Source organism: Lissotriton helveticus, chromosome 11, assembly GCF_964261635.1.
Source record: "Lissotriton helveticus chromosome 11, aLisHel1.1, whole genome shotgun sequence".
Classification (NCBI taxonomy): domain Eukaryota; kingdom Metazoa; phylum Chordata; class Amphibia; order Caudata; family Salamandridae; genus Lissotriton; species Lissotriton helveticus.
Genome location: NC_136072.1, coordinates 657985025 through 658001207, shown reverse-complemented (window position 1 = coordinate 658001207; position 16183 = coordinate 657985025). Strand labels below are relative to the sequence as shown.

Genomic DNA, 16183 nt, shown 5'->3' with positions numbered 1-16183 from the left:
ACTATACCACCAAAAGTAAGTGAAAAGGAATAACAAAACATTACAGATTCTCCTTCCATGTTCAAATAATCTTACAAATACACTTCCAAAGGGTTTTCCCTTCTTTCCCTTTCTCGCATAAATCCCTTTTTCGAGATTATACACCGAGAGCAACCTAGCAAGCCACTGTTGCAGAGTTGGAGATTCTTTATCTAACCACGCTGTTGCAATACACATTCGCAAAACCGACACAGTCATAAATAAAAAGTGCTGTGATGGATAATGCTCAGGGTTGCTGCTTACCCCAAGAATAATCGAAGAAGGTGTAAGGGAGATTTTAATTCCTAAGGACCTATCCAGAAAGGCTTCAATAGCTTTATGTAATGGCTGCAGCTGAGGACAGGTAGCGACAATATGGATTATATCTGCCTCCAAGCTATCACACAGGGGACAGCTAGTACTTACAGTTCCCCCCCACTGAGATATCCTTGCAGGTGTATAGTACAAAGACTAAATCGTCTGAGCCTGAAGCCCAGCAGAAAACAGAATGGTCCGTCCCAATTCCAGTGAATCTTGGAAGCATTCTGGATCTATCCCAAGTTTCTCTGCCCACTTGCTGATGTATTTTCCCAAATCATCACCCTTACTTGCAGAAAGCTCTGAATAGAACCTGCGGATAGTACAGTCTGCATCACCCTCGATGACATCCAGTATCTTATTTCCGCTAAACCCTGTGGCACCTCCCCGTTTATTAGCGAAGAAACTCCGAACTTGTAGATATTTAAAGAAGCTCCTTTTATCAGCGCCAAAAACAGCCTGTATCTCCGTAAATTGAAGAAATCCATTAATCCCCATCATGTCACCCAATTGCTGCATTCCCTGCCTATCCCATTCAGCCATGACAGAATCTCCAAAGATTTCCCCTGGTCGGGATGGGTTCTTAATCAAGCAGGTATATGCGTTGAACCTACCAAGCCCATGTTTTTTGCAGAAGGACCCCCACATTTTGTAGGCAGCAATCAGTGTCTTAAATCATGTTCTTTTGCAGTAACTAGGATCAGTGTATTTAAGAAAACAATTCTCTGCCTCCTCGCCGATGAGTATAGCGTATATATCAGTAGACCCTGACTTAATCTTTGGGTCTGTCGCTTCCCCACCTAGTAAGCCGCGAATCTACTGGCTGGAGGGAGGCTGCCCAATAGTACATATTAAAATCAGGAACCGCCCAACCATCCCTAGCCCTAGGCAGAGTCATAAAGCGGAGAGCCCTCCTGGTTTTACCATGCGCTGAAATAAATCAATTAGTTAGGTGAAAAACCATTTAGCCTCAAATATCAGAGGTATTGCCCTAAATAAATAGAGGAACTTGGGCAAGATAATCATCTTAACCACGTTGGAGCATCCGACTAAAGACAGCTGGAGATTGTGCATCCTATCCAGGTCCATTTTAGCTTTGGATATTATAGGTTTGATATTCCTATCAACAATTCTATCCAGATCTGCCGAAATACTAATACCTAAATATACGGCGGAGTCAATTACTTGTACATCATTACACAATGTCCCCTTATTCTTAATTATCTGGTTCTTAGGCCCATTTAGCGCATAGCCTGAAGCCTGACCAAATATCTGAGCTTCTAATACAACCTCTACGATAGTGCTAGCGGGTAAAGGGGTCACTACAGCAACGTCATCTGCGTATGCTAGAGTTTTAATGTCTTGACCTTGGGCTTTTACTGGAAGAATCTTATCGTTTGCCTCCAGCTTACAGATCAGTGGGTCGATATATAGTGCAAATAACAGTGGCGAGCATGGGCACCCCTGAGGAGTCCCACGCTTAATCTGAAGGGACGCAGTATAACCTCTATTAATACTGAGTCTGGCTGTAAGAGCACTATAAAGAGCCTGGACTGCTCTTATAAATCCTTCACCGATGCCCTCCCATCTCAGAACCATCCAGAGATAGTCCCAGGAGACCCTATCAAATGCTTTTTCTGCATCCAGCAGCATTAGGGTCTCCTGAAACTTCCATTGCGTCAAAGAGGGTGATGACTTTACGGACATGCTGTTCTGTGCCCCTCCCTGGGATGAACACATGTTGAGTAGGACTAACCAAATCCCCTATAATTCTGCATAGTCTTAAGGCCATTTCCTTAGAAAAAATGTTTGCATCTGAATTCATGAGAGTTATAAGTCTATAAGATCCTGGTTCTAGGGGTAATTTACCCTTTTTCAGTATTACCACAATATCTGCACCTGCCCAGGAGCTTGGTATGGAATTTCCAATCTGAGCCTGTAGTATCGTATCTGCTAAATCCTGACGGATAACCTCATAAAAGATCTTGCAGAATTCAACGTGGATCTAATCAGGGCTTGCAGCTTTACCTGGAGGGAGGCTGTTTAGTGTTACAGCTATCTTATCAGGAGTCAAAGATGCTTTGAGTGCCTCCCTATCCTCCTCGGAGAGCAGAAGATCAGAAATATTCCTAAAATACCCTTGAATAACTGCCGGATTCTTTGGATGGTCCTCACTGTACAACCCAGCATAAAACTGCCTGAAAACCTCATGGATCTCGTCAGGGTCAGTTACTGTCGCCCCCTTGCCGTTCGAGATCTCCTTTACCTCACCCGAGGCCGCCTTCTGTCTTGTGCAGACTGCCAGGGTATGCCCCACACGCTCACTCAGTTCATGACATTGCTCTTTTTTTATTAAAAAACTATCAGCTGCCTTGCTATTAATACCTCAACTGCTTCCGCCTTTGTACAAATAACTTTAAGGAGTGCTCGATCCAGGGGGCCCCTGGATAGAATTGCTGAATTCGGTTCCTCCTCTGCATCAGTAACTGCCTTAGCAAGTGCTTTGGATTTTAACTCCTCTTGTTATTGCCTATATAGGCTAAAACTCTGCATCTCCCCGTGAATGCCTGCTTTAAAGGCATCCCAGGTTACTCCAGAAGAAGAACTTCCTATATTAATCTCCCAATGTCTTGCAATCCAATCCTTCATATATCTAATATAATTTTCATCCTTAAGCAATCCTCTTTCAAAAGTCCATATCTGCTCCCGCCTACTTGCCCTTGTAAGTTTTAGTGTTAATACCAGCGGATTATGGTCAGAGATTATCTGAGGCAGTTTCTCAATCTGGACTCTTGACATCAGGGAGTTAGAAATAAAATAAATAATCCAGCTTAACACAGACTTTGTGCGGGGCTGAATAGTAAGTGCTACCGGTTCCTAGAGGATTTAATCGTGCCAACACATCAGTTAGAGAATTGTGCCGAGCCAAGTTGACTACTGTGCAACATGTTCTTTTTTTACGACCGAGATAACTATGTCCTACCTCCGTACCCAGCCCACCAAGCCTGTTTATATTGAAATCTCTCCATAGTATGACTGGCTCAGGCCATAAAACTAATTCTAATTCCAAAAACTCAAACATATCTGGATCATCTTCATTAGACCCATACACCGACCCTGTAGTAAATACTTCACCATTAATTATACATTCAAGGAGTACCCTTCTACCCCATTGATCTTCATCCTTTCTTTTAACTGTGACATCATTTCTTTTTGACAATATAGCGACCCCTCTGGTCTTGACCCCCTGTTTTATATGGGCTAGTAAAAAAAATAAACTGCTCCAGCAAATAGCCCCTTGTCCCCTCTACATGCTTCTCCTGCAAACAAACAAAATCTAATCACATTGATCTCAGAATAGCAGCAACACACTGTCTTTTGAGGTGATCATTGAGCCCAAAGATATTAACAGAAGCAATCTGCACACCATTAAAACACACCAAAAACCTGTCCTAATCATTTAAGCAGCAAATCAAGATACAAGTTCCTCTTCACTCGTCCTGCATTCCTTCTTCCCCAAACCTTGCTACACCTCGTGTGTCCAACCCCCCACCTCGGATGCTATGCTGTGCTATACTGTATAGACCCCACTCCTCCCCCAGCCCCCGTCTAACGCCCTGCCCCACCAAACCCCCTACCCCTCTTACAGGCACATAGGTCATTCATGACTTATGTGTGACAGCTTAGCCTGTAGCTAGTCGCACCCTCCCCGCCTTCCACTATTTCCACCATTTATGTTCCTTAGTGACACCTTAATTTTAGATATCCAAGAAAAAGAAAAAGAAAAAGAATTGAAAGAAACAACCGGGGCACCAGCAGGAACAAGACCCCTGGCTAGACCTTATTCTTGGCCCGAGGCCACCACCCTCATCCACCCTTCTGTTCCTTCAGCTCAGCCAAATATTGTTGAGCCTTGACCTCGGAAAAAAACATTCTGACTTGTCCTTTAGTAATCACTTTAAGCCTTGCAGGATACAAAAGGTAAGCCTCACAGCCAAGACCCTGAAAAGAGGCAATCAATTGCCTTAACCTCCATCTTCTTTCGACAGTCGCAAAGAATGTAGTACCGTCAAAAGTACGCCTGGATTCAGGCTTTGCCTTATCCATAACTTCTTGCTTCAGAAGATAATTGCCAACATAGACAAGGATCGCCCTAGGTCTTTCAAGCTGAGATTTCCCATGACTTTTCCTCTGAACCAGTGGAAACCGGTGGGCTCACTGCACCTCATTCTCCCAGTTCCAATTCCTCAGCACGGGGAAGGCACCCTTCAAAAAATTAAAAATTAACAACCCAATGTCCTGCCCTTCCGCCCCTTCAGCTACCCCCAGCAACCTTATGTTATTCCGCCTCTGGCGGTTCTCGAAATCCTCCAATTTCCACTGAACTTCCTTGACCGCTTTTTCTTGTGCTTGTTTATAAGTCTGGCATCTGCTAACATCATCTTCCAGTCTTCCTGTTCTCTCCTCCATGTGGGCGACCCTGTCTGCCATGTCCTCATATAACTTGTTCATCTTCCTCAGAGAACTCTGTACCTTTTTTGTAACCTGCTTGGCTCTCTAGATCTCTGACCTAGCATTTCCCTGCATTTGTTTCAGGGTAGTGTAGAGGAGATCAAGTGACGGAGTCTGAGGCGGACTGCTTGGGTTGATCTGCCCCATCTGGATATTATTTGCGCCACTTTCATCCTGATATAGCTGAGATGTGGCTGAATAGTCCCACAGGAGGTTACTGGCGGTCCCAGTGTTTGAGGGACTGTCTGGCAATTTAGACTTTGATTTAACCCTTTTTTTCTGATGAGTACCCCTATGGTGTGCCGATGCTTTGTGGGCTGATGAACTCTCTGCAGAGTCAGAATCACTAGACCAACTTCCCTCACTTGAGAGCAGAGTCTGAATTATCATTAAGAGAAAGAAGCACTCACCGTCAGGTGAACCAGTAGCCTCCTTGTCCTGGGTTAACCTCTGTAGCTGCCTTAAGTTTTCAAGATCCGTGGTCTGCTAAGGGGATCGAATCCTGACTACTCACAAAACCCACCGAGAAGGCCTTTACTGCTTCAGTCTTACTTCGAGGAGGCACCCCCTCACCACCCCAAGTTTTGTTGATGGCATCGGGGTCAGACTTTCCTACCTCAGTATTCAGCACATCATGAGCCATGCCTGATGGAACAGCGAGCTCAGCGCTCTGCTTGCGCTGAATCGCGTCTGTCCCGGGAGATACATGCAACATTGTATCCACTTGTTGCCCGGATACCAAGCCTTCAGCGTCCTCAAGCCCCGCGGTTCCGGCCCCATCTCCAGCTTCCGCGCTCTCTGATGGCCTCGCTGTGAAGTACTCGATCAGGGTAGGTTGTTGAAATGTGCTTTCCTTATCTTTGTCCACATCCCGGGCAGGTTTTGCCGCAGCAGCATTCCGGGCAGCATCGGTAGAGTCTTTGTTACCGCTGAACATGGTACCGGCGCCATTGCCCTGCTGTTCGTTCAGTTTTCGGGAGATTGTCCTGCACGTCTGCCGTGTGCTGCGCTGAGCTGAGTTCAGGGCCGACATATCCTTTGTAATATCTTTTGTCGCTTCTTTACTGGCACCTGGGTTTCTTGAGTCTTTCTGATCCTTAGGTTGCTTTGGGCCCCTCGGCGCCATCCCGCACCTAGCCCTCCACCACTGTAGCAGCCCCGCTGCTCGTACACAATTATACTGGACAAAGACCACCAGTGAGGCAACGGAGTGCGGAAGCCACCGCGGTAAATCAAGCCAAGCAACCAAGGGTAGATTCTTCCGAGTAGGGACCATCCGCATTCTTTAAATCACCATTGAAAGGCAGAAAGGGAGGGGAGGATTCTGCGGCCTCTCGCTATGGCCGGTCAGCAGCCATCTTGCCTACCCTGTCAGTTGAACGTTATATTTATTCTCTAATGAAAAAAGGACTATGAAGTCCCGGAATGAAAAAAAACCTGGATTGTACACGGATGGACCTAGGAATGCTGAGAGCTCTGGACAACAGGTGCAGTCAGCATGAACAGTCCAGCTTAAATTCACTGCCAATGAGAAGTGGGAGAGGCAGGGTACGGTAGGCATGCGTGCTGGCTCACTGGACTAATGCATGATCTGCAGAAATCTGTGTTCGATGCCAGGGAAGCAGCTCAGAATCTTGGGAGATCCATTCATCCTTTTATCTTTCCAAGGTCAATAGAAAAGTATTATTACGTTGGGTTATAATAAATATGTCACATGCACAAAATTAACCCTTGAGATTAATGTGAGCATTGCAGTACACCTTATACCTGAATCAAGTGCTGTGACCTAATTTCCAACGTCACCAATGGATCTTCTTTCCTTTCTTCAGTCTCAGGCGAGCTGTTTGAGTTACACACTCTGCTTTTATTCCAGCACCCTCCCCCATTCACTGCAGCCTTTCTTTCCACTGAGCCAGCTTTCCTCTCTCCTTCATCTATGCTCTTATCCTCCTGCTGTCCCTGTTGAGCAGCAGGGACACACTTCCTTCTGCACACAGTTACTGTCTGCTCAGCCTTTTTTCTCTCCTTCTACCTTAGTTTCCTTCTCCATCCTTCATTCCGGCTCCTTGCTCCTTCTTTCGCAAAGCTTCACTTTCTTCTGTCCCTTAGCGCAGAGACAACTCCTTCACTTCTGCACCTTTCTCCCATCTCTAGTTCAGCTTGTCGTTTCCTCCCCACATTCATGTGCTTTCCACCTCTCAAGTTTAACTGCATCCTCGCAATTAGTTCCAACTGAGCTTCCCCTTTCTTTCCGCTCCATCCTTCATCATAGCTCAGTTTCACTCAATATATGCAGCTCAAATTTCCCCTCTACTGCCCCATCTCATGTGTCTCAATCAATAAGATATTTATAAAGCACAGCAACAACCCACAAGGGTCTTGTGGTGCTGCGTATACCCACAGCAGCATTAAAGCTCCCCAAACACAGCCATTTAATCGCTGCTTTCCACTGTACTACTCAGACCTCAGTGCCCTCAGCAACCATTGCTGTATATTAAAGGTCTCTTGAGACCAAATGCCTTGATAATCAAGGTAAACTGGGGGAGAAAGGCTACATTGACTGGTGCGAGGGTATCCTCTTCAAAATGTGGGTGACCCCTGCAATTTGCAAGGAGAACACAGCTCTATGCTATATTGAAGGAATTTAGCTGACTTGCAAAATCTATAGCACCCGGTTAAGTATGTGATTTATTTTACTCCTACAGTAGGCAAAGAGAAAGTGGTCTGAAAAGGATTAAGTGAAACTGACTTACAACTCAGATGACCGGAACGGGTTGCTGTACTACTTATCTTGGACCTCTCAGCTGCCTTTGACCTGGTTGACCATGACACTCTAATACAAAGACTTTACGAAGCCGGCATAGAGGGGACTGCTCTCAACTGGATCACATCGTACCTTCACAATAGAACACATGCCGTCCAAACCCCCCTTTCTCTTCCAAACCGTACTTCACAAACACAGGGGTCCCTCAAGGCTCTATCATCTCAACCATGCTTTTCAACATTTACATCAAGTCATTACTGGCACTGATCAATCAGTTTACCTCACATATTATAACAATGCAGATGACACACAAATATTCTTTAAACTGGAAAGCCCCAACGAGATTGGAAATTGACATTTTCAGTTGTCTCAGAGCCATGGATCAATGGCTGATATGGAGCGATCTCAAACTGAATACTACTAAAACGGAAATACTCACGTGTGGCGATTGGGAAAAATTAAGATCCACTCGCCGCTTGGCCTGATGATTTGGGAACACCACCTAAAGTATCAAAAGAAGTAGGAAACCTCAGAATTACCATGGACTCCAAGCTATCAATGAATGCCCAAGTGGACAAACAAGCAAGATCAAGCTTTGTAATTATAAAAACTCTGTGACGCATTTTACCTCACCTGGAATTTCCACACAAGGTTCCAGACCACCATAACTCTTATTCTGCCTAAACTCGATTACCCCAATAGCCTCTACCATGGATCATCTTTAGCAACTATGAAAATACTACAATGGATTCAGAACTCTGCTGCCAGACAACTCTTACATATAAAACCGCAAGCCGACATCTCCCCTGCCTTGAAAGCCCAACATTGGTTACCGGTTGCCAGAAGAGCTACATTCAAGCTGCTTTGTATCACCCACAAACCGATATATGGAATTGTTCTGCTCTTCATCTGGAATAAAATCACCAAATACGTTCAACAAAGGAACCTCCGCTCTGAATTGTCACCTCACCTAAAATCCCACCATACAAGAAAAATACATAGGTGGCACATATGCCTGTGTTCAAGCAGCCAAACTATGGAACTCTTCAGCCCGAACGCAAGATCCACGGATAACTACCTTATCTTCAGAAGACTAATCAGGAGTTGGCTCTTCCCTACATAACCACCATACTCAAACACAAATATATAGTGTATCGCACTGTATATAAGCATTTATTTGGTCTATAGATGTGTACCTATATATGTGTATTGCTTTGTATAAACATGTATAATAATTATGTTTTTAAATGTGTAGATATTTGCTAGTTCTGCTTAACAAATGTACATATTACTTACAGTTATATTATTCTATGTTTAACATGTTTATTGGTGACTGCACAAATAAGTAAATGTGTTATCATAACTATATAGCTACAATTGCTTCACTATTGAAGTACAAAACAAATAATAAAAATAAATTAATAAATTTAAATTACAGCAACACTTGAAAGTCTGAGTTTATTAAATACAACTTAAATCTACATGTATTACCTTCCTTATACATATATACCTTCCATGCACTTATGTATTTTTATATTTATTACTTTGCTTCAAATTCAGCATCTCGAATGTACCACCCTATAGATCTCGCAATATATCCTCTACCTCCACTCTGACTCATCATCTCAGACCTCATTCTACTACTCTCTACAACACACTACCCTATTTCTCACCCAATACCTCTCTCTATATATCATCTACGTCAACTCTGACTCATATCAAACTCTTTCAAAAGCACCACCCTATTTCTCATCCTATACCTCTCAACCATCCCAAACCCCATTCCACTATTAGACCCCAAAAATAACATTTCTGGACGCTTCCCTCCATCTCATACCTCTTTTACTATTCAGATCTCCCAAACAAGCCTTTCTAAGCCCTTCCCTCTGACTCTTCTGCCTCCGCCTCCCCTGTACTCATCTCAAACCTCCTCCTAATGCTATGAACTAAAACAAAAACAAAAATTCTAGTCCCTTCCCTCTTTTGTCCTTCCACTATTCCTTTTCAATCCAAAAAACAGACTAACAGGTCCACCTCTCAAATTAATTTCATATTTCCCAATACTAATCCCCCACTAGTCCTGTTTGGTTTCCTTAGTAGTGTGCTACCTGTTGAAAACCACTTCAACACCTCATCAGGGGTAGCAAGTGCTGTATAAATGCAAACCCTTCAATCTTCTATCCCTCCACTATCCCTTTTCACTACAAATAACAAGCTCACATGTCCACCGTTCTAATTAATTTCATATTACCCTATACTAATTCCCTACTAATCTTGTTTGCGTTCCGGAGTAACATGCTATCCGGCAAAAACTGCTTCAACACCTCATCAGAAGTAGCAAGCGCTATATAAATGCAAACCCTTCCCTCTATCCCTCCACTATAATTTTCAATCCCAAAAAAATACTAACATGCCATAAATCTGCAATTTTGGTCAATTTATCAAGGTATCCATCAAAACCTCAAAACGATCTCCTCCATTTTACAAGGATCCAGTCGGGAAGAGGTCCTTCCAACCCTGGGTATGGTTGCCAATGTTCTGCTTCAATAAATTAAAATTTATCTCTCTTATTCTCGTTTCGAACGAACTTGTATTTCCTGAAAGAAGTGTCTTATGTTGTGTTCCAAAGACGAATCGATGTGGTTACAGATTTTAATACTGAGTCTGATTGTATTCTTCGATTCCCTCTCCTCTCAAGCATCCCAAGGGCTCATCCTGTTCAGTGATATTCACCACTATTTCCCTCTAGCTGCTATTATCTCGGCTTGTTTTTTGTGCTTGATTTAATAATCGAAAAGGGCCTAAATGTCCTCAGGTGCTAGTGCGCTATAGAAGTACGCTAAACGTGAATAAAAATAACTCCGTTTGTCAGATGAAACCACAATATTCAAATTCCATCTCAAGGCCTACTGATTCCACTTGAAACTATACAAAAACATGCAATTATTCTCCCAGAATACTAACCGTACACGTCCATGGCTTAAATACATGAGTTATGAAACTTTGTATGTTTTATAGTGTGAACAGGTATGGCTACTAGTCTCCAGCAGTGTCAAGGAGAGCTTAGCAATATGAACCTTCATAACATATTATGCAGTAACTGCTGCACCTACCTTAATTAGTATTCCCCTGTTACGAAAAAAAATACATACTGTTGGTGACTCACCCTTGCCGGAAATTTGCGGACTTCATTCACAAAGTTATTTGTCAGTGCAAGTCAGAATGTCCATAAGCAAATAACTTTTTGACAAACTCCAAGGTTTTGTAATACACAGACGTCAGCACTGGATTCTTGAAAGGGTTTATCAACCCTGAGATTGTGGACATTCCAGGTTTGGTAAACTTCTTCATGCATGGATAAATTCCAAACCATATTCTGACCCCTTCCACTCTGTAAATCATCAGAGATTTATTTGTGACAAGAGTATGAGTAAGTGCCTTTCCACGGTGTTGCGGGAACAAAAAACGAATACATGTTAGCAGGTGTGTTTACACTTGCCAAGTTCAATTTTCACATAAAAATGTACTCGATTATTTTTTCTCAAAACGTTGTTAGAAGTATTTCTGAAAAACTGCAGCTGCGAAAGTTTCTATGCGTAAACTGTTAACGTCTTGTGAAGGCTGCTCTCCTACAAGGTCGGAAACCAGCAAATGCGGGTTTTCCGACTGTGTGTATAAGAATTGGGCCTCCTGATATTTTTTAGTTAAACTGGTGGCCTATATAACAAGCATTGACAAAGCCAATAGATCTCACTTTTGAAACCTGATCGCCTGTTAGACCTATTGGCTCTGCCAGTGTCTCTTGTTCAGGCTGCATAGCACTGACAAAAATACTCACTCAGTACAGCATCATCAAAATGGAAAAAATATGCGATGATGCGGCCGTGCCCTTCCGAAGACCCGTGCATAAGTCATGCCAAATTCTTAATGCGCATGGGTGGGACTCAGGCGTCGTTTTTTTATTCACTGATCCGTGATCGATCGCAAAGTAAGAAAAATAAAAATGAGGTTTTTCTTTATAAAAAAAAGAGAGGCTGGCAGCAATTTGCTGCTTGGTCTGCCACAGAAAAACATCAAGTTTCAAAAATAGGACCGCAAAGAAAGATAGGGGTCAAGGGAAAAGTGAGTTGGAGTGGCCAGTGTGGGGAGAAAGGTGAAAAGAAGGACACAAGGGAGATACCAATAAGGACGCCTGTTGGAGACACACAAAAAAGAGGGCAACATAGAGGTGAATGCAGAACCACACAGGTGAGAGATCATCATGGCAGAGTGGGCAGAAGCAGGCAGGGAGACAGCTGAAAAGCACATGCACTCTTTGGTAAAAGAAAAAGTTGTGTCTTAAAAGGGAGCAACAGAGGGTCGCAAGTAAAGAGGCTATGCTGCTCCATGGGGAGGGGTAAAAATAAAATGGACATGGCAAGCTATCCAATAAGAAGTAAGCAAGTGAGAATAGCAATAAAGCCAAACATTGGTAAGCAATGGGTGGCCTACAAGCCCACGTTAAGTTCCTGGTAAGTTGCCAATAGGTCGTTTGCAACCAGACAGCTTTGGATGTCTGGGAAGCTGGATCTAAAAAGCTGTAAACATGTTTTTTTTTGTAATTGAACAAGGTCTGCAGTAAAGGGAAAACATAACCCACCTATGCTTCTAAGATTAGCAAACAAAGTAGAATTGTCTAAAGGACTGACACTTGGTTTATTATTCAGATGTATTGGAGTCAGAACATTAAAATCATTCATTCAAATGAGTGTCTCACTACTGACAGACCAAGACATAACACTGAAACAGAACCTGGCACCACACTCTACCACTTCCACCAAAAGAACCCCATATATTCTTTAGACTAGGGATGCTACAAAAGACAACCTCTGTCAAGCTTCCTTTATTCCCAGATGTGTCAAGGACAGATATGAAAAGCACTGGCCATACTTAGAGAAACAAATAGGATGAATATTAGGGAGGCATAGGCACATCTGGCCGCAACGGGCAAAAAAACTCTCAAAAGCAGAATACATATTTACAGATAGATTGAGAAGGACAATCCTTCAAGTATGATCGAAAAGCACAGGTAGATCAAGAGATTGGTTAAAATAAAATAAAAATACGTGTTTCCTCTCTTTCTTACTGTTTTTCTATCTGTCCCCCTTTTCTGTCTTTCTCTCTCTGGTTCAGGGTCAAAGTTTGATGATGAAAAACACTACAGTCCATAAAAATAAGTGCTGATGCCCAACACAAGTACCACCTGCTCAAATTAAGCAAAGGCCATAATACACTTACTTGTTTTCTAAAGTTGGGAACGAAGCTGGAAACTTCTGTATCTGGATAGCGAGAGCTCTATGGGCACCTGTAGATTGTGCTGTCCCAACCTGGTCGCTCCTTAATGCGCAATGCAAAAGACAAACACTTGAGCACAAGTCAAACAGGAAAAGCATGCTTCTCTGACCACGCCCCCTACCTACAGAGCAGCTGGTTGAAACAACCACATTCTTTTGTTGCTATTGGTTATTTTTTTTCCTTTTTAGCGCGCTGGTAGTATGCGGAAGAACCAGTTTAAAATGTGTGCATTGTATGTGCAACTTGCAGTCCCTCGGGCTCATTACTTAGAGGTCATTTTTCAGGGAGAAGAATGTACTTCCGGCATTGCAACATCTTAACGTCCATCGCTTGAAGCAACATAAATATTGCAAAGGTGACTTTGCGCACCTTGTACGTTTGACACCCAGAGTACGAGTAAAGACCCGCTCCTTTAATTTGGTTTCCATTATAGTATAACATGGTATAATTGCACGTTTTTTATACTCTTCAAATTATGGAGGAATTTACGTGACTTACTAAGACAGGCCATTACAAACATAAATGAAATAAACTGCTTAAGAGATTCGCAGTTTGAAGTTGGTTTCAAGAAGAGGCCCGCAGGAAGTTAAAATATCCGTCTAACAGCCTGATTCATCAAGCTGATTTGCGCTCGCAAAGGGCCAGATTCTGAGAATCTGGCCCTTTGCGAGTGCGATTTTTGCATTTGGGATTCATCATCCCAAATGCAAAAATCTCTATTACCGAAATCGCATATTTGCGAGGAATTGGATTTGAGGAATCTCTAATAGAGATTCCTTAAATGCAATTCATCAACCAAATAGAAATAGCGAAATCGCAATATTTGGTCTCAATTTACCACCAGGTCTGACTTGGTGGTAAATTGCGTAAATAGTGTAAAAAGCACTTTAGTGCATTTTTTTCTTTTGCATGTTACACACACACATGTCCTTTGGACATGTGTGTGCGCAACACCTGTTCAAATGTGCATTTTAGGGGTGCTACAGGGTGTCCTTTGGACACCCCTGGCACCCTTAAAATCGCTATCTGATTTGCGAGTAGAAAATTGCTACTCGCAAATAAGGGATACTCCCCATTCATTCCTATGGGCCTTTTGGCCCATAGGAATGAATGGGGAGGTATTCCTTTTTTTGTGAGTAGCAAATTGCTACTCGCAAATAGAGAACATGTAGGAATCGCTATTTATTTAGCAATTCCTACATGAATACCGTTTTGCGTGTCCCTGATAGCGAATCGCTATGATTCGCTAATAGGGCCACGCAAAACGTCCCGTTGATGAATCAGGCTGTAAAACACATGTCTCTACCAGATACGTCGCTACCGAAGTTAAGTAACTTGTTCATCTGATAGAGACGTCTAGCCGCAAATTCCTTAACTTAGAATAGATACCAAAGCCATTCGCCTAGCGGAGGCAGGACTGCCACTGAACCCCACTACGGTCCAGAGAGAACCTAGTAATTAATAACATGACCAAAAGAGTGTCGCCAACCAAGGGCGAAACATAGTGCAATGACAGCGCAGACAACCACCAAACCCCTACGCTCTGAAGAGAACGGGAATCAAGGGGAGGCCGGGGCACCACAGCCCATCCAGAATAACACAAAAACCCCTATAGGTAGAGGGGAGGATAGAAGGAAAACACCAAGCCAGAACGCTGGTGCGAAAAACACCACATTTCGAAAGAAGACGAGCAAAGGGGCATGAAGGATCCGCAGGATCCAAGGTGTCGACAAGAAGTCAGCCCCAGCTAAACAACTTGAATAGCCTAAAATACTGTTGAACCTGCTCCTGTAAGGATATGAAGGCAGCAGGATACTGACCCTTGCCCAGCAAGGACCGATATGGAACAAAAAACATACCCAGTGAAGTAGCTGGCGCGAAAAGGAAGTTCAGTACCTTATAAAAAGTTGAACTGAACCTATGGGCCCAAAAGACTGGCAAGTGGAATGATGGAGAGACTGCGTACCACCCCCGCGTGCACCACAGACGAAAAGTATTTCCAAGACCCTCATCAGCCAGACATGAGTGAGAACATCGAAATGATGCCCATTTTCAACTACAGGGATGCTCATACGCGGCCATAGGGTGCATGTAGTACCAAAACAGAAGAGCACCAGGAAGCAAGACAGCAGGAATAGCTGACATGTGCACAACAGCAAGAAGGCAGTGGCCCACAAACGCCACAGAAGAGCTGGTGATGTAAGAGGGCAGGGCCAACACTAAGGCAAGAAAGCCAGCACAAGCCATCAGGAAGAGCATGGCGCAAAAACAGCATCAAGAGGATGCCGAAACCCAGCCAAACCCAGGAACTAGCGTACCCTCAAAAGTACCCGCCTTTATACAGAAGGTGGAACTAGTCCAGGCTATAAGCCACGTCTGCTTCCAGTCCGGAAGAAAGAGAGTATTCCCCTCACAGGACAATTTGAAGAAAAGACAAGCCTAATAAGGGAGTATTCAGAACCAACTCATGGGTCCTAGATGCCAGGCAGAGCGAAGTCCAAGAAGAACCGGCTCCACGAACCCGCCACATTAAGAATGGGAGACAACCTTTACAACGCAACTTTTACTACGCAGTGCCATTACGACGCAACTTTTACAACGCAAACCATTACAACGCATTGCGCTGGGGGCGCTCTAGGATAGGGAATAGGTTTAATTTACTATCCAACACCTTCCCTACTATCCACGGGGACTGGAGTTGGAATAGAAAATTAAACTATTCACTATCCAGCGCCCCAAAGCACTATGCGTTGTAATGGTATGCGTTGTAAAAGTTGCGTCGTAATGGCATGCGTTGTGAAAGCATGCGTTGTGATGTCATACATCCATTAAGAATGCCAGCTGAACGTAGAGATCCCTGCGTGGAAGCAGCTGGGATGTGGATATAATTGCTGGGGAATAAGCCAAAAGGCCATAACAATTGTATAACCGAGAGGTCCACGGTAACTCCTTACCGGAGAGTACAGCCCAGAAGGGGCTGGCATTAGAGAACTGACCATGTGACAAAGAGCATGATGCCAGGCCATGCGAGGTAGATACTACACAGCATAGACCCAGACTAGGATTGGAAGCACCACAGACAACAGAGCGATGCAACCCTGCGGGACGCAGTAAAGGGGACTATGAATCCCAGAGGGATACCCACAATTAAAACTCCACAGGAGCGAACAAAGGCGAATGCAGACATCTGCCACCAGCCAATACCCCACATAGGGCAAGGGTCAGCCCCTGGCAAGA

General features: G+C 43.7%; 1 protein-coding gene across 8 annotated transcripts in view; it reads right to left on the bottom strand.

The window, feature by feature from the left end:
- LOC144791058 (phospholipid scramblase 1-like) overlaps nucleotides 1-16183 on the bottom strand; it is a 401648-nt gene that overhangs the window by 356614 nt on the left and 28851 nt on the right. For 4 of the 8 annotated variants that reach the window (XM_078665693.1, XM_078665699.1, XM_078665696.1 and 1 more), the window contains exons 1-2: nucleotides 12890-12989; nucleotides 8052-8114 (exon numbers count right to left, since the gene is read on the bottom strand). The exons of 1 other annotated variant lie outside the window; for it this stretch is intronic. The gene's annotated coding sequence lies outside the window, so the exon portion shown is untranslated. Of the gene's footprint in view, nucleotides 1-8051; nucleotides 8115-12889; nucleotides 12990-16183 lie in introns of those variants that run through there. 3 more of the 8 variants (XM_078665694.1, XM_078665697.1, XM_078665695.1) reach the window with 3 other exon arrangements.